Source organism: Octopus bimaculoides, chromosome 6 (genome assembly GCF_046866305.1).
Source record: "Octopus bimaculoides isolate indiv1 chromosome 6, ASM4686630v1, whole genome shotgun sequence".
Lineage (NCBI taxonomy): Eukaryota > Metazoa > Mollusca > Cephalopoda > Octopoda > Octopodidae > Octopus > Octopus bimaculoides.
Window position 1 is genome coordinate 74,319,068 of NC_142933.1, and position 20,000 is coordinate 74,339,067.

The window sequence follows — 20,000 nt, forward strand, 5'->3', positions numbered from 1 at the left end:
CCCCATTTCAAACTACTTCCCGGTAATGTGAAATCGATTTCAGATTACAGGCGGGATAACCTGAAACCGATATCAAATGACATCTCCCACCTCCCCCACCCCATCCCCCGCAGTTCACATTACCCCATCAATGATTCTGCTAAAATAATAAATTCTAAGACTTATAACCCCTGATATTTTTATAACATTATACACGGATTACATTCAAGACTGTAAACTAATCTTAAAATATGAAAATAAGACAAAATGTTAGATTTTTTGAAAACACTTTTATGATGCGCTGATAAAATCATGTTGAATATCAGAGATTTTGTGTTTGCAATTGTTTTTAAATAAAAACATTTTTTTTTTTTTTTGTTAATGAGAAAGTGATTTGGATTAGAGTACTTTATATATATATATATATATATATATATATATATATATATATATATATACATAATTAAGGGATCAGCAACAGTTGCTTCACCACATACCGAAGTTCAGAAATAGCAGCATAATTGCCTGCATCTTCAAATTTGCAAACTAGAATATCATACTGATGAGGAAATGAAAGTTTTCACTATTCTGATCCAGAAACGCGTCTATGATTAACTAAGACTGGTTAGTTTCGTTATTTTTTTCTTCTTGTTTTGCCTTTGTGAGTTACAAGTACTGCTATCTGTTGGAGTTTTAGCACTTTAGCTGCTATTTCTGAACTTCGGTATGTGGTGAAGCAACTGTTTCTGATCCCTTAATTATGTTTATAAATTTATAAGAACTTTTAAATAAGTTCTTCACCGATAATGGTGTTTAGATACCGAAGTGCTTGGTAAAAATTATTAATTATTAATTTATTGATAAATTAATAATCCTTTACCCTTTTATTTGTAATATATATATATATATATATATATATATATATATATATGTAGCAGATGGATATTGTTTATAGTGGACTGAATTGAGTTGACAGAATGTATCGATAAGAGATTGATTTGAAGAACAATGTTTTACATACAAACCAAAATTTATTTAAACACTTTAAATTGGTAATGAAATATATTTATATACATTAAAACATCGCTGCGGTTTCCTTTTTTTCAACTTGGAGCTTGGGTATTTTGATTTTCGTAATTTCCTTTTCGTTTTCCAATTGCTAGTGGTTGCTCAATATATCGAGTGAGGTTGGTAGCATTTAAGTTCTTTTCTACTACTTTATTGTTATTTGAAAGTCGATAAGTATTTTTGCCACAAACTTCTGCAACAGTGGAAGGACCTGTGCAGCGTTCCATAAAATGTCTTCCCTTTCTGTGTTCTCGAATTAGGTTTTTGAGTAGAACTTTATTTTCAGTACTGAGCTGCTGTTGCTCATGTTTACTATCGTATTGTTCTTTTGAACAGACTGAGCTATTCTAATATTGAAGGCAACTCGAGAAATCATACAGTCCCGAATAGCTGTCATAACTTCAATTTTATGGATATAGATTGACCATTTCCAAAACTGTCCTTATCTTTGGCAGTTGGGTTGTGCTGTAGCTCAACTGGAAGTGTAGCTTGCCTGCTGTATAAAATTTGAAATTGGGTAAAATGTGTTGAAGAATGTTTGGTTTGTTCGATACGCAAACAGAACTGCTGGTAAGCATTCAACCCAGTTGCCATGGTCCTCAAAGGAATTGATAAAAGCATCTTTTATAGTGCGATTCTGTCGCTCCACGTGGCCATTCGCTTTCTCATTCATATCTTGTAACGGAGAAAAACACAAGAGCATTATTATAGTAGATTCACATGGCCTGGGGAGATAATGATAATGCCCGCTGCTTGGGAAGTCATCTTGGTGTCGACAGAACACGGGCTAAAATTTTAGAGAGGTTTTATTGGAAAGATGAACACACCACCTCAACCACATAATTCGAGAGGACAGAAAGGGAAGCACTTGTTATGTGCTGCTGTGTTCCTGTCAGTTTATGTAGTTCTGCAGACACTCTGTTTACAAATTCTCTTCTTTGGTCATTTATCAGAATTTTTATACAGCCATGCCGACAAATAACATCCTCAGAGACACTTTACCACACTTTCTGCTGTGTGATCTTTTTGCTAACACCGTCAACCTTTTTTGCTAACACCTTGGCCAAAATCTTTAACTCTACATTAAGTAGAGTTATGGGCCTATAATTACAGATACTACCCCCCCACACACACACCCACACACACCCACCTTGTTCGTATAGCCAGCTGGAGACGATGTCTCCTGGAGATGAATTACAGCAACATTAGTCCTAAACCAGGACTGCTATGTTGTTGGCAAACAATCTTTACTACAAGGGGGATGTAATTGATAATTTTAGGCCCATTTTAGGCCCCCAAGGTATTAGCAAAAAAGGTTGGCGCGGGTTGTGGATAGTCTTGTTGGGGAGGCGCAAACATGCGCCATCCCTAGCAAGTCGATTCACGATAATCTCTACCTTCTAGGTTATACCATAGAGACGGAAGATAGAATTCCTGGCAAGAGTGGAGCTATGGTCCATTTAGACTAATCGAAAGCGTACGAATACGGACCGCGAAAGCGTGGCCCATCGATCCTTTCCGCCTTGTGGCGGCCGGGTTTGGCCCAACCTTCCGTGGCTGGATCACCGTTTTGTATAGCAACATTGAATCGATTGTTCGGGTGAACGGTTTTTCTTCGGAACCGTTCTACATAGAGCGATCGGTACGGCAAAGGTGTCCTCTCTCTCTCTCTCCACTTCTCTACGTTTTGGCTCTCGAGTCATTGCTGCAAAAGTTGGAGGCTATGAGGGGCATCCCACGAGATGTAGGGTTCGAAAAATCGGTTTTGGCGTATGCGGATGACATCACCGTCATCGTATCCCGGGTCGAAGACCTACAGCGCGTAGGTGAGGCCCTAAGGGATTACGAAGCTGTGGCAGGAGCAAAAATTAACCGGGATAAATCGGTCGGCTTACAACTCGGCACCTGCAGGGGCAAGTTGATCCCTCCCATCAGCGTCGTGGGTCGCTGAATCGACGGACCGGTGAAAATGCTAGGGGTCTGGTTTGGTCCAGACAGAGAAGAACTGGAGTGCAGTGGTGAGCAGGGTTGCTCTCCTAACTCAGACCTGGTCTGAGCGGAAGCTATCCCTGAAAGGGGGGCGGAGGTTGCAGTTGTGTTCATCGCATGTTATTACCTACCGCCTGATCACCGTGACTTTCCCCGATTCGTGGATGAACAAGTTGGAACGCATGCTCTTCCGCTTTTTGTGGAGGGGCAGGGGACCTCTTGTAAGACGTTCTAATTGTTGCCGACAATTGCTGAAGGGTAGGCTGGGGATGCCGTGGCTAAAAATGCACAGGCATGCGCTGAGGCTGAGTCACCTCTGGGTCTACCTGGACGGTATGCAGGTGTGGTCTCCGTTCGTCAGACTGTTGTTTCTACGATTCACCTCGTTTACTGAACTGGACCCATGGATTAAGCGTAGACCGAAGTTGGGAGCTTGGCAAGCAGAGTGTCATCAGGCTCCCGTGCTTCTCTCTCAAGCGAGCAACGCCGGCGGCGGGGATTCCACCTCGTCCTTTTATAGAGAGTTAGTAGAGTTCAAGTGTGACGACGCCGTAGAAAAACCCTAGGCTTCTATGACAGTCAACTCAACAGCCTGTACCGAAGAACATTCGTGCCAGGGCCTTTGGACAATTTCCAAAAGTCCCTGGCATGGCAATGTTACAAAAGTGCTTTACCTGTTCCGTACAAACTCTTTAGGCATGGTTCTTCATCTACACTAACTTGTCCAAAATGCATGCGAGACAATGAAACTGTCCTGCACGCAATTGTGCAATGTCCAAAGATATCGGAACTTTAGGTTTATGTCGAACAAGTGTTGTCACATCTGAGGAGAGTACAACTGTCAACTGAATCTATAATTAAGATTGTTCCGCCGTCTCCCTTGAATAAGGAAAGGTAAGCTTGTTTCCTCTGTGTAGTAGCTACCGCGAAGGAGGTAATGTGGAAGACGAGAGGGAAAAGGATCGTGACAGGCATTTTCATCTCCAGCCTTTGTTTGGTTAACATTTTTTCCTTTTCCACATGAAAAGAAAAATAAGGATGGAGAAGAAATACCTGTTTCGGAAAAGATGGAAGACTGTAGCAAGCGTGTTGAGAGTGAATGAACCTGTTCAAGCGAGGAATTAAAGAGTCTACCAAGGAATTCAGTGCTGGAATGTGGTTTGTGGGGTCAGTCACGTGCCTCACTTCATTATTGTTCTTTCATTTGATTCTCTAACTATTCATCATTGTTTTTTTTTCAATTATGTATATCTTCATGTTGTTGTTTCATTTGCCCCCCGACCACTTGTCTGTCTTTGTGTCATCCACTCCATATCTTCACCGTAATGGTTAATGAAGAAAGGAGTTTAAAAACGGCTACCGAAAAGCTCGAAACTTATTAGAGTAACTGTAAACATTATCATTAAAGAATAAAAAGTTTAGAATGGTACAACAATGCACTATAGAACAAAAAATGGACTATATACCTGTTGTAATTTGGTTATCTATAGTCCGATGATATTTCGGAATTACAATTCCTTCTTCAGATCTTCTTTGCTGGAATCCCCACAAAAGCCATCTCTATTCATTTTTTCAAATGTGTGTGTGTCTGTCTGTGTGTCTGTGTGTGTGTGTGTGTGTGTGTGTGTGTGCGCGTGTGTGTGTGTGTGTGTGTGTGTGTGTGAGTGTGTGTGTGTGTGTGTGTGTGTGTGAGTGTGTGTGTGTGTGTGTGTGTGTGTGTGTGTGTGTGTGTGTGTGTGTGTGTGTGTGTGTGTGTACATATTCTTTTATTCGTTTCAGCCATGCAGATGCAGTCATGCTGAGCACCACCGTGATTTTGCACTTTTACTTATGATTCTCCTTTGGCTGATTTTTTCAAAGTGATGGGGTTTCACATCAATACCTTCTGTAATTGATTTTGTTCTGGTTGTTGGCCCATCTGCTGCATGAGTGAGTTCGACATCAGTGTCCGCGTCTACAATTCATGCCAGACTGTCGGTTCCGAATTTAGACGAAGTGGACGTAATTTAATGCATTTGAAACTTGTTCACCTTCAATTTTGCCGACTCACATCAAGTACACGCATAATGGGGGAGCAAATCATTTCATACGTACATTAGTTGTGTCTGGTGTTTAATAACGCGGTGTGTTGGCATTAGTAATGGTGCTATGGATTTTGCATTTTAACAGTATATATTTTGGATCTTTCTGATTTGGCGGGCGCCACTTTTTATTTGTTTTATTTAGTGTGTTTTCACCGAAACACTTTCAAACTTCGTATACTTGTATATTTTGTGTAATAGAACAGATAAAAAAAATTTGTATTTTGGCAAAAATACTCATAACCCTAATCCTAACCCTGACCCCTAACTCTAAAACCCGAACCCTAACCCTAAAACCCTAAAGCTAAAACCAATACAAACGCACGAACGATGTCATAAATAACAGTACCACCGATAGTTGTTGTAGACAAACAACGGCACTAATTTTATTCAAGGGAAAAGATCCCATTACACCGCACAACGTGTTGTTTACATTCCATAGCAGTAATTGTTTTCACTTCAATAGACGTCAGTGATTGGTTGAAATTACCGAAATACGACAATTTTAGCATGAAATAACTTTAAAAAGATAAAATTTTCTTAATAACACTAAGAGTAAAAGATATTTTATATAACACATTCTACCAGTGTCCCAAGTTTGAAAATATTTCGTTAAGAAAATAAGTGACAGCTTTTCTGTGATGGTCTGGGGAGCAATTTGGAGCAATGGATATTCAGAGCTGGTGGAGTGTGATGGAAACATAAACTCAGATAAATATGTGTTCATATTGCGGAAAGGACTCCTTCCAAACTTCTCCAATGGTGAAATAATTAAAGAAGACTTTTTATTTATGGAAGATGTGGCTCCTTGTCACAGGGCTTCTTGTCAAAGGGCTAAAAAGATCCAAGGTCGGTTGGAAAAGAATGGTATTTAAAAACTTCCATAACCAAGCCAGTCACCAGATATGAACCCTATTGAACACCTATGGGGCATAATGGACAGGACATTTCATAAAAAGAACAGGAAAGCATCCTCTAAGCCAGATCTTTTGAGATTACTGCATGAAACTTGGCAAGAAATTCCGTAAGAGAATATTCATCACCTGATCAGTAGCATGCTTTATAGGATCTTGCATTGAAAAATGCAAAGGGCATGTCTACTAAATATTAGATATATAAATAATTTGAATGTATAATTTCAGATTTAAATAAGTTTTACTGACTATAAGGATGTCTATTTACTTCTGTTATGTCTGTGCGTGTGTAAATATATATACACACAAACACATATACATACACACACACACACACACACACACACACATACATATATATATATATTATATATATATATATATGTATGTGTGTGTGTGTGTGTGTGTGTGTGTATATATTATATATATGTGTATATATATATATATATATATATATATATGTGTGTGTGTGTGTGTGTGTGTGTATATATATTATATATATGTGTGTATATATATATATATATATATATATATATACAAACCTTAAAGTCTTCTTTATGTCCGCCAAAGAAATTGCTTGCGTGCGTTGCAAGGTAGTGTCACTCCTTTAAAGAGATGGTTCTCTCACGGGAAACCCAATGAGGATAAGAGAAACACCCCACCCTTGCGGCACATACAAGTTAGCAAACCTGAAGTTTTCTTAACACTACAGATGTAGAAAGGGTGGCAGTAACAATTGATTTCATCAACATCATAGAAGAGGATGTAATACTGACAATAGATGATGTAGATGCAAACTCAGTTGCTGGGCCCCATGGATTCCCAGCAATATTTCTCAAGGCATACAAACGAGCCTTTGCAAAACCACTGCAGCCTCTTTTTCAGAGCTTCCTTGCCAATGGTAAGTTCCTGAGCAAAATTGAATGAGGCAATATGCCCTATTCATAAAGGAGGAAGCTGAGCAGATGCTGAAAACTATAGGCCTATCTCTCTGACCTTGTACATCAGCTAAGTCCTAGAACGAATAGTCCGAAGGAAACTGATTACATTCCTTGAAGAGAATAACTTGCTGACTGACAACCATCACGGTATTCGACTAGGTAGAAGCTGACTGGCACAGATCTTGCAGTACTAAGACTGGTTGTTTAAAAGGCTGCTCAACAACTCAAATATGGACGTGATACAGCTTGACTCTACAAAAGCCTTTGATAAAGCCAAGGTACGATATATCACAAGCTGCGTGACCTTGGCTTAGTCGGAAAGCTTGGATAATGGTAACATGACTTTCTGAAAGATAGATGTCAGGTAGTGATGGCCAACGGGACCACCTCCAAAGGGACCACCTCCAATTTGAAACCTAGGTCTGGCAGTAAATTAACAAGATAAAAGTTTTTATTTTTCATTCCCTTCGAAATTGCTCTTAAATGTGGTTTTGGACGTTTTTTTACTGTTCTTTCTAGTGTGTAAGATTGCCTGTTAAAGGTTGCCTCTTTTGTGTTTAAATGTACACTCATTCTTATGTAGAAAATATGTTTTCTTTTGATTTTTTATACATACTAGGCCACTGGTAGTAAATTTTTAAAATACTGCAACCCTATCTTAATCTTATATATATATATATATATATATATATATATATATATATATATATATATATATATATATATATATATATATACATACATACATATACACATGTATATACAAATATATATACAAATATATATACATATACATACATATATATATACATATACATACATATACACACATATTTACATATCCATATACACATATAAGTATATACATATATACATATAAACATATATACTTAGAAACATATATATATACATATACATATATATACGCATATATACATATATATATACACATATATATATAAATATACATACATATATATACATATATATACACACACACATATATATATATATATACACATAAATATGCATGCATAAATATATATGTACACATATATATATATATATATATATATATATATATATATATATATATATATATATATATATATATATACATATATATCTGTACATATATATACATATGTATACATACATTTACATACATATACATACATACACATACATATACATACATACATACATACATACATACATACATACATATAGATATAGGGCAGGGAATTGCCAATTAGTTAATAAAATTAATAATTAACAATTTTGCCAAGTAGTTCAGTATGCAAAAAAACCTTTATCGGTAAGCCATTTATAATTATAAACATATAGAGATCAGCATGAGTTGCTTCACCAACATACTGAAAATTTAGAAATAGCAGTCAAAGAACTACTAATTCTAACTACAATTTTTTCTCCAACAGATGGCGATATTTATGGCACATATAGAACAAAACAGAAGAGAAAATAAACGAAAACAAACCTGCCGTTAGTTAATCATGTACGACGTTTCGTGATTAGAATATAAAATTATTTTCCACTCATCAGCATGATATACAAAATAATAAATCTGAAAATGCTAATATACTCATGCATATCTGACCATGCAACATCAAATATCACATAAGAAAAAATCAGCATCCACACGCTGATCTCTATATGCTTATAATTATACATACATACATAGATATATATACATATATATACATATATATACCCACATATATACATACATATATATACATACATATATATATATACAAAGATATATGCATACACACATACATACATACATACATACATACATACATACATACATATATATAGATACATATTGAAAGTAATTGAAATTGAAACCATATAATAGTGAAGGTATTAATAGAGATGTTATTGTTTCACTTTTGACGCGTAATACTGAAACACTATAAGAGATAAGAGATTGCTCCGGGCTCGTATTAGGCAAGAAGCTGAAAATGTTTTTGACCTATGACACTACATGAACTCTAAGTAAGGCATGTGTAAAATTTGAATGAAATCGGTTGAGTAGTTCTCGAGTTTTAGTGATGCACACATACAGACAGACAGACAGACAGACACACGCACACACACACACACATTGTCAGTTTTATATATATAGATATATATGTAACGGTATGATGTATATAAAAATATATATGTATATATATATATATATATACGACGAGCTTCTTTCAGTTTCCGTCTACCAAATCCACTCACAAGACTTTGGCAGGCCCAAGCTATAGTAGAAGATACTTGCCTAAGCTGCCACGCCGTGGGATTGAACCCAGAACCATGTAGTTTGTAAGCAAGCTACTTACCGCACAGCCACTCCTACACCAGAATTATGTGAATTATTAAGTTAAAAGTGGAATATTTATAATTGTAATATTTATAGTTTCAGCTTTAACACTGTGTAGCACGCTTTATGTCCTCGGGTAGCTACTGTTATTTCCTATTTTCTTACTCCTAGAAAGTGTGGAGGCGCAATGGCCTAGTGGTTAGGGCAGCGGACTCGCGGTCATAGGATCGCGGTTTCGATTCCCAGACCGGGCGTTGTGAGTGTTTATTGAGCGAAAACACCTAAAGCTCCACGAGGCTCCGGCAGGGGATGGTGACGAACCCTGCTATACTCTTTCACCACAACTTTCTCTCACGCATACTTCTTGTTTCTGTTGTGCCCGTAATTCAAAGGGTCAGCCTTGTCACACTGTGTCACGCTGAATATCCCAGAGAACTACGTTAAGGGTACACGTGTCTGTGGAGTGCTCAGTCACTTGCACGTTAATTTCACGAGCAGGCTGTTCTGTTGATCGGATCAACTGGAACCCTCGACGTCGTAAGCGACGGAGTGCCATCTGTGGTGGGGTGACTCCTAGAAAGTATGAAAAATGGCTAATATTTCCTTCAAACTTTGTTTTTGTTGCGATTTTTATTCAAACCCCAAAGAATCACTTTCAACACATGTCAGAGAGTACTTTTCGCTCTTGTCTTCGTAAATTCGCGACAGACATAGCAAAATGCGACTGTTGGATGCTTATAAACCTCTGGATGTCATCTGTGACGAATGCAGGTTTCAACGACAACTTGTCTACCCTTGTAGTGAACTGAACACGTGAGCTTACGATCCTTGCATTTATACTGTCAGAATGTTCTAGAAATTCTTGAAACTTTCAGAAAGTTCTCGAAAGCTTTGAAACTTCTAAGAAATTCTAGAAAAGTTTGCTTCAAAAATTCAGCGCTGAATCTGTCTGAAATGAAAAATAAGTCAGTTTCAAAACATGATGTCTAGGTCACAAAAGCACTAGTCATTTCCCTTCATTTCTTGATAGAAGCAAATATGAGATAACACTTATTGACAAAAGACAAAAAAAATTAAAATTTTGTTATATAGTGTAATTATTTCAAGCACGCGTATATACGCGCGCGCACGCTCACACCTACACATACACACACACACACACACACACACACACACACACACACACACACACACACATACCAGATCGTATATTTGCAAGAACTCACGCTTAATAGCATAACCTAATAGAATTTTTTTTTTTAAAACAAGTAAAATTTGTTCTATTTTTTACGGGATTGGTATAAGTCAAATAACAGAATAGGAACGGAATATTCATTAAAAAATTATAATACACATCTATACACACACACACACACACACATACACACCAGAAGGTACACAAGCATACAAACTCACGCACACGTTGACTCACACACTTACACATAGAACCGACTACACCACACACACACACACACACACATCACATACAACGCACATGCAAGAAAGCACACTCACAGTCACACGTGCAAATGTGCACTCCCTGATAGAACCAACTACATCAAACAAACATACATCCACACGCATACACCAGAACGCAAGAACACACAAGAACACGCAAAAACACACACATGCATTCTCCCTTTCTCTCTCTCCTCCCCCTTCTCGCGTACTTAACCATAAAACTACATAAATTTTCACTTGATGACTGACAGATTTGTGGCTGACCTAGAGTAGAGAATGCACGTCATTGGTGACGTTGCAAATGGCGACGAAAAAACTTTGGCAAACAACTGATTAATTGCTTGAATTATTGATTAAGCAGACAATCGATTAGTTTGTTGGTTAAATAACTAAGCATTTGAATAGTAATAAAGAAGTTAAATTGAATCAGCACTTGTATTTATTATTGTCGTAACGACCTTCGAGCAACAATAGAAACCGTGCTCTTATGCGGTTGCCCTACATGGACTCTATGACACTGGAAAGAAATCTAGATGGAGCCTACAGAAAACTTCTGAGAGCAGTACTTAACATGAAATGCCAATACCTTACAACAAACCAGGTTCTTCATGGCATTCTTCTAAGGTTTACTTCCACCATAAAGGAAAGGAGGCTGAAATTCTGTGGACACTGCTTTCGTTGCAAAGATGAGTCAAATGCTGAGGTGAGAACCAACAAACGGAATGCGGCCGATTAGTATTTACGAGGGCGGCCATCGCTCCCATCTCTAACTTTACGTGATACACACGAACCCGAGTTTCTGGGTGGTTACCCGTCTTCAGCGTGTGTTAATCACTGGCTAGTGATGAAAAATTTTTCATTAGGATCACTATGGATCAAATATAGAAATGGGTACAATACAGGATAAACAAATATACAAAATGTATGAGTTCGATGTTCTTTAAAAATTAACGATTGTCTTTATATATATATCAAAATTTAAAGTTCATATCTTCGTTGAATTTTTCCTCTCACTTTTTTTATATTATAAATATACAGACAAACATATACATACATACACACACACACATATATATATACATATATACACATATATACATACACACACATATATATACACACACATACACATACACACATATATTTTTTATAATAAAACGATTGATTCTTCAACTCGGCAGCCTATAAGGCCCTGCAGATCGCCTTTTATTTCCCCGATGATTAGTTTGGGTGACTCACACCCACCTTTTTCACCACTTCCTTCCATCTCTGTTCATATACTCTAGCTGACAGGGTCCTCTTTTCCAGCCACTGGCTAGTGCTGAAGAACTCATTCCACTCACAAAATACTATATCCTTTTTCTAGCGACACACTGCCGCTGATTTCGTAAAAGAGAGAGATAAGTTATATTAAATCTCTAGCCTTACGTAATACACACGGACCCGAGTTTATTATAATCCCTAAATATTTACCTCCCTTTATCCATTAAATTAATCCTCTATATTTATACCATTAGGTCCTATCCGAATTCTCGCTTTACATCTCTTTGCAAGCCTAAGAAATATGGCTACTATGTCCGAATTATTCTATCTGCTGTTGAGCAAATGCAAAAAAAGTTGATTCACCATGAAACCATACGCGCTTCATTGATACCAATCACTATATATATATATATATATATATATATATATATATATATATATATATATATATATATATATATATATATATATATATATATATATAAATTATGAGTTAGAGGTTATGCAAACGTCTAAGGGATAAATGTATCCGTAGGCACTACTGGTATATTACCCCACTATATATAGGTCTTGCTGTATAAGGTTAACAGTAGTTAGTAATTTAAATGGTAAACCGTGGTTTGATATATTCAGATAAGAAAAGAAATGGAGCAACAATTAACAATTAGAAGTTGATCATTGGCATTAAAAGGTCATAGTTTAATTGTAGTTAAAAGACATTTACATCTGTTTCAGTTTGTTATTTTTGAAGTAAATTTGCATTTATCTCGTTCCATGTAACAATCATCGTCAGAACGATTTAGAGTTAATCGGAGGAAAATAGACAGGAGAAAAAGGAAAAAAGAAAAGAAAAAGGAAAAAGGAAAAAGTTCTTTAAGTCTTTTAGTTTACATTTCTGTGTTCTTTAAGGTTGCATGTACATGTACATTTCAATTAGATGAATTGAAGAAATGTACACACACGTACAACCGTAAAGAACACAAAAATGTAAGCCAAAAGACTTAAAGAACTTTTTCCTTTTTCCTTTTTCTCCAGGTTATATTCCTCCGATAATCTCTTAATCATTCTGACGATGTTTATTACATGGAACGAGATAAATGCAAATTTACTTCAAAAATAACAAATTGAAACAGCTGTAAATGTTTTTTAACTACAATTAAACTACGGCCTTTTATACCAATAATCAACTTCTAATTGTTAATTGTTGCTCCATTTCGTTTCTTATTTGTATATATATATATATATATATATATATATATATATATATATATATATATATATATATATATACATTGGCATCGTTTTTCAAATCATTAAATGACTACTTGAAAAAAATTAAGCAATCGTCATCGCCTAATGTACATATCTTTGCAGACAAAAGAAAGGACGTTTATGAAACATACATCCCCACACACGAAAGACTCCACGTAAACATGATCATCAAGACATACAAGAAAACTAGCACCTTCACATTCAATGACAAAAATACAGAAGCGAAAGAACTGTCTTCCTTAATATAGAGGATCGTGTGAACCGCCTCGCCACGAGACCCTCCACGAGACCCTCCACCACTACCACATTACTCCCTATTTCTTTTGTGTATCAAATATTTTGTAAATATTTCCTGCTTCCGTAATTAGAAAAGCATATCTTTCGAAGACAGAACTAAAATTGCGGTTGTCAGTCTACGAAATAATATTCTGGCTGATGTTGCCGTCAAGTAATATTTCTTCTGAGAACATAACTATGCATGGCATGTATCTGATATGTATAATTTTCTGATTATGTTGTAGTAGGGTTGTGCAGCTTCTGTGAGTATACATCCTAGGTTATCGGTCCTGAAATATTTTCTGAGCAGTTCCTTTTCATCTCTCATAGTGTCACCAACCTCACGTGTGCAGGCTTGGCCCATAGTTGTACTTCGATATTTGGTGGTTAGTTGATGTTCCCGAAGAAATATAATATCACATTCAAAGGCTGCTTGCATTGACATTAATCTTCTGCCACTTCGATTTCCTTCCCTTTCGTAAAGGTTGTCTACATCATTATTGCTGTGAAAAGTTTTAATATGGATTACCACTATTATAATACACTAAAGTACAAGTTTTAAGATTAATTGCTGATATTAGATTTAAAGTCCAAACGAGAGGACCAAGTGTCGGTATTAAGTACAAGTAAAGCATACATACTCTGGGCAATTTATTTATTGCTGGCAGAAACTTTTCAAGGGCGATATTTTCTTTATTCTGGTGTTATTTTCCGTTTACACGCTCCTTGTTAAGGTTCCATCATAAAAATATTTTTCCTCTATTCCTAAGTACCTTTAACATTCACCCATTGGATATTGGGGATAAAATGACCATTGATTGCAATGTTATTGGATGGTTTTGTAGTCCTCAATCCTAGTACTCAATTAGTATTTAATTTATCGACCCCGAAAGAATGAAAGGCAAAGTCGACATTCACGGAATTTGAATTCAGAACGTAAGGACGGACGAAATGCCCGACGTGCTAACGATTCTGCAAGCTCGCATGATAACAATAAAACCACAAAGTCCCTCAATGCGATATGCATACGTCAAAAATGCCATATGCATAAGGGTTTTAAACTAGAGCACTTATTGCTTAATTCGAATAAAGATACTGTGACGGACAGACAAACAAACAGACAGACAGACAGATAGACAGACAGATAGACGGACAGGCGGACGGACGGACAGAGAGACAGACTGAGACATACGCATACATCCGAAAGAGCAAGTGTGGCTGTGTGGTAGGAAATTTGCGTTTTTTTCCAGTCACATGATTCCTGTGTCTTCTGCTATATCTGAAACTGAAGAAAGCTTGTCACATGTGTGTATGGTAGTGGTGGTTGTGTGTGTGTGTGGAATGGGACGGGGTATCTTGTCTGTGTTTGTCCCCGCTTCACAAATGGTGTGGTGCGTTCATGCCTGCGTAACTTAATAGTACAGCATGACAGACCGATAGAATAGATGACGGCTTAAGAGTACTGGAGTTCATTCAATCGAATAAAATTCTTTAAAGTGTTGCCCCAGCATGACGCTTTCTAACAGAAATTACCAAAAAAGAAAAAAAATACGTGTGTCTGTGTGTGTGTATGTGTATGTGTGTATGCATCCGGAAATATTGCCAAAGGGAAATAAATGCGGAAAACAAATATTGAGAGTTCTCTCCCCATTTGTTTACAAATTTGATCCCAATATGCGGAAGCTTGGGCTCACCTTAACTTCCAATTCAGCCATAACTTTATGATAGAATTTCGTTAACTCGGTCTGCTAAAGCCTATTATATTCATACACACTTCAACGCTGCGGACAAGGATTTAAATATATAAACATAAACAGACGCTATACAGCAAACTTTCAATCGTCAAAACTCCACAATGAAGTTTTTACTGAATTCTAGGTTAAGGTACAAGCCTATAGTCCAAGTTCGCAGACACTGGGACCGAATCTGTGAGTTGTTGGAAAGCAAATGTCTTAATTACATATTCATCGTTGTTGGCACTCCGTCGCTTACGACGTCGAGGGTTCCAGTTGATCCGATCAAAGGAACAGCCTGCTCGTGAAATTAACGTGCAAGTGGCTGAGCACTCCACAGACACGTGTACCCTTAACGTAGTTCTTGGGGATATTCAGCGTGACACAGTGTGACAAGGCTGACCCTTTGAATTACAGGCACAACAGAAACAGGAAGTAAGAGTGAGAGAAAGTTGTGGTGAAAGAGTACAGCAGGGTTCGCCACAATCACCTGCCGGAGCCTCGTGGAGCTTTAGGTGTTTTTGCTCAATAAACACTCACAACGCCCGGTCTGGGAATGGAAACCGCGATCCTATGACCGCGAGTCCGCTGCCCTAACCACTGGGCCATTGCGCCTCCACACATATTCATCACAACTGCTTGAAATGACTATTTAAGGGAGAGAACTCTTCCTAGTCATGTTCGATATTTATTTCCCTTGGATACTATATGTGAATGCATGCACACACATACACATAAATGTGTGCATGCCCTCTATCTTTTTTCTCCCCTATCATTACAACCACCCGGTGTACGCGTTTGAGCGTGTGTGTGTGCGTGCGTGCGTGTTATGTGTGTGTGTGTATGTGTGCGTGCGTGCGTGCGGGCGGGCGGGCGGGCGGGCGGGCGGGCGTGCGTGTGTGTGTGTGTAATCTCTTCAAAATACACACACTTGAACACCTTCCTCTCACTTGTTCCTCCTTTTTCCTGCAGCTTGCACATTCCACCTTAGACTTTATCCTCCACCTAAATTACATTTCTCGCCCATACTAAATAACATAAGCTCCACTCACTCTTTCATCCTGTCCCACCCAATGCCACTACACCTACACCTCTCCCTTCAATCCACCCCACCCCTCTCGTCCTCATTCCTACCCTCCCATTACTCCAGCCCTCCCAAACACTACTTCCTCCTGTCTCCTCCCATCCTATCACCACCCCTTCCCACCTAACTCACCCCCACCACGCTCCAGTCTATTGTTCTCATTCCTTCTTTGAAGCAGAGTGCTCTTTTCTTAGTAAGAGCCTGCGCTTCGTCCCTCTCACTACATCCAGTAACGAGTTTCAGACCCGTGCTGATATCTGACACTTTATGCGCCACGTCAGGCTACAAGCACTATTCCACAACACCCCACCCCACCTGCATCTAATGAAGAAAATTGCTTCTCTGACCTGGGCTGCTAACCATCTTACTGGACGCCAGCTCCTGGCCAGCTCCAAGCAGTTGATTAATTTGCAAGCATCTACCAACATGTTGTTGACCAGTTAAAATTTTGCAGGAGTCTCCAACATTTCAACATCACCCTGGCCAAATTTTCGGCCCTTCGATGTCTCTGACACCGCAAAGATATTGTCATCAAACCGGCCAACAAGGGTGGAACTGTAGTGGTGTGGCATAGAGACCTTTACAGGGTTGAAGCTCTCCGTCAACTTCAAGACACCTTCTATTTTCTCTCGCCCTCCAACCTCGTGCCTAACTACCAACAGACTGTCCTCCTCCATTCATGACTTCATTTCCTCCTCCCGTCTTCTTCCCACCGCCTCCAGTCTCATTGTCCGTATCCCATGCACCCCCCACTATTTACTTCCCAAAATTCACAAGCCCAACAAGCCTGACCACCCCATCGTCTCCACCTGCAACTGCCCCACTGAAATGATCTTGATCGTGGCCTTACCTCTCTAGTGGCTTCCCTACCCACACACATTCACAACACTAATCATGTTCTCCATGTTTCATTCTCCTTCCCTTCTGGCCCCTCTCAACTTCTGTTCATTCTTGACATTAAATCTTTGTACACAGTAAGCCCACACAACGAAAGCCTGCACAAGAGCCATCGGACTCCCACCTCCAAGATGAAAAGGAATTAATCTTCTCTTTTCCCGCTTCCGCCTATGAAAAGGAATTAATCTTCTCCCACCTCCGTCTATGAAAAGGAATTAATCTTCTCTTTTCATTCCTTGCTCCATATGGGTTCAACTCACTATCTCTCTTCATCTGACACCAACCCCACACGAATTCCCACACACCTCCCAGATTCAACTTCCCCTTCCACCTACATACCTGCATACTACCTACCTCACTACCCTCACCACACACACACCACTATTCACACTAAGCACCAACTCATTACTCACTTCACACACCATTACACACACGCCCATAAACACCTTCTCTATCCATGTACACTAGCACTGAACATTTCTCAACACTCACACCATTATCCACATACCCAAACACAATCTTTTATAATGTGACGGACTTCGAATTTTCACCAGTGACTCATACTGATGAAGGTTGAGGCCCACAGGTAAGAACCCGAAACCATGGTATATGAATATCTGAAGGGCATATTCTTTAACTGTATGCTTTTTTAATGTCTTGATTCTTTATCTGTTTCCTCGCCTACTGTTGTTTTTCTGTTATTTGGTGCCTACAAAGTTTGTAAGGAGCTTGAGACTGAAAATGGAAACATGTTACCAGTATCAAAGCACAAAGAGCATTCTAAACACTCTGAAATCATCAGAACACTTGAATTTATCCAGAAAGTTCAAAAGACCATTGGCTAGAGTATGTAATAAGATTGCATTGAATCTGCTGGTATCCTCTACACCACACCATCACTCTTCTGTACTGCTGGCCATTTCTTTCTCTCCACTAAACTATTCATTATTGATATATATTTTCTATCTTTATTACTAACCATCACTCACTTGATTAATGTCTTGATTCTTTATCAGTTTCCTCGCCTACTGTTGTTTTTCTGTTATTTGGTACTTTCTGGCGGTTGTATGTTGGGGATTTAGCTCTTATTTCTAAACAGGTTGATGTCGTTTCCGCATCCTTGTGCCTCATGTGTGTGTGTATGTCTATGTGTGCGCACACACACATATTATTATTATTGCTATTATTATTATTATTATTATTATTATTATTATTATTATTGAGTGAGAGAGCAGTGCATGCCATCAAAGTGACAGTGGGGTAAAATATACGAAGCCCATTATACCCATCATGACTTCCCGTCTGATAAGGGTACATCAGGCACATGCATCACAACCATATGTGTGCGACATGGTGATCTCATATCAAGATAAACAGTGCATGACCTTGTCACCTGGGCCCAGTTAGAATTTTTTTCAGGTCAAGTAGCCCATCCCACTCAAAAGGTACCTGAATAAGGTTTGTTTAAGGATGTTGACCTAAACACCCATGTTTCCAAAGGTGAATTATTCAAACCCCAAAGAATTCTTCTCAACACATGGCTATGATACTCCCCCACTATTTCTGCTCATGATCAGAGATGCACACATCGTCAGCCACCAAGGGACATGCTCAACTGGTTACGGTCAAACAACTGACAAGCAAATCTGTGGTATTAAGCAGAATATTTGCTGTAGCCCATCTTTATACCAATTATTATTATTGTCATTATTATTTTTTTTTCTCTGAAACAAAGATTATACAGAGCTAACAAGAAATCTAGCAATAACCCAAAATAAGTATGTCCTAAAATACCTTACGCACCCTATATATATATATATATATATATATATATATATATATCGTCGTCGTCGTCGTTTAACGTCCGCTTTCCATGCTAGCATGGGTTGGACGATTTGACTGAGGACTGGTGAAACCGGATGGCAACACCAGGCTCCAATCTAATTTGGTAGAGTTTCTACAGCTGGATGCCCTTCCTAACGCCAACCACTCAGAGAGTGTAGTGGGTGCTTTTACGTGTCACCCGCACGAAAACGGCCACGCTCGAAATGGTGTCTTTTATGTGCCACCCGCACAAGCCAGTCCAGGGGCACTGGCAACGATCTCACTCGAAAATCCTACGGGAGCCAGTCAGGCGGTACTGGCAACGGCCACGCTCAAAATGGTGCATCTCATGTGCCACCTGCACAAGAGCCAGTCCAGGGGCACTGGCAACGATCTTACTTGGCTTGCCGGGTCTTCTCACGCACAGCACAATAATAATAATAATAATAATAGCACTGAAGGCTGGATATAGTAACCTTTAGGAAGGGCAAACAAGAGTGCCTAATAATTGATGTGGCAGTGCCAGGAGATTAACATATTATCATGAAAGAAAGAGAAAAAGTTAATAAATATGGAGACCTGAGAATCGGGATCGCCAAGATGTGGCAGCTACGAGAGTCAAACGCAAAGGTTGTGTTTATTGTCATCAGAGCATTGGGTTCAATACCACCCAATCTGAAAAAAAACATCTGTAAACCTTAGAGATACCCCACAATCTAGGTGTATTGCAAAAGCTGGCATTACTTGGAACTGCACACATATTGCATAAAGTACTGTCTGTCTGAGGTCCTTGCTGTGACTTGACAAACAGTACAAACCCCCGGTAGACACAACATCTTCAATCAACAACATCATGATATTGGATACTGTGCAACATCTATAA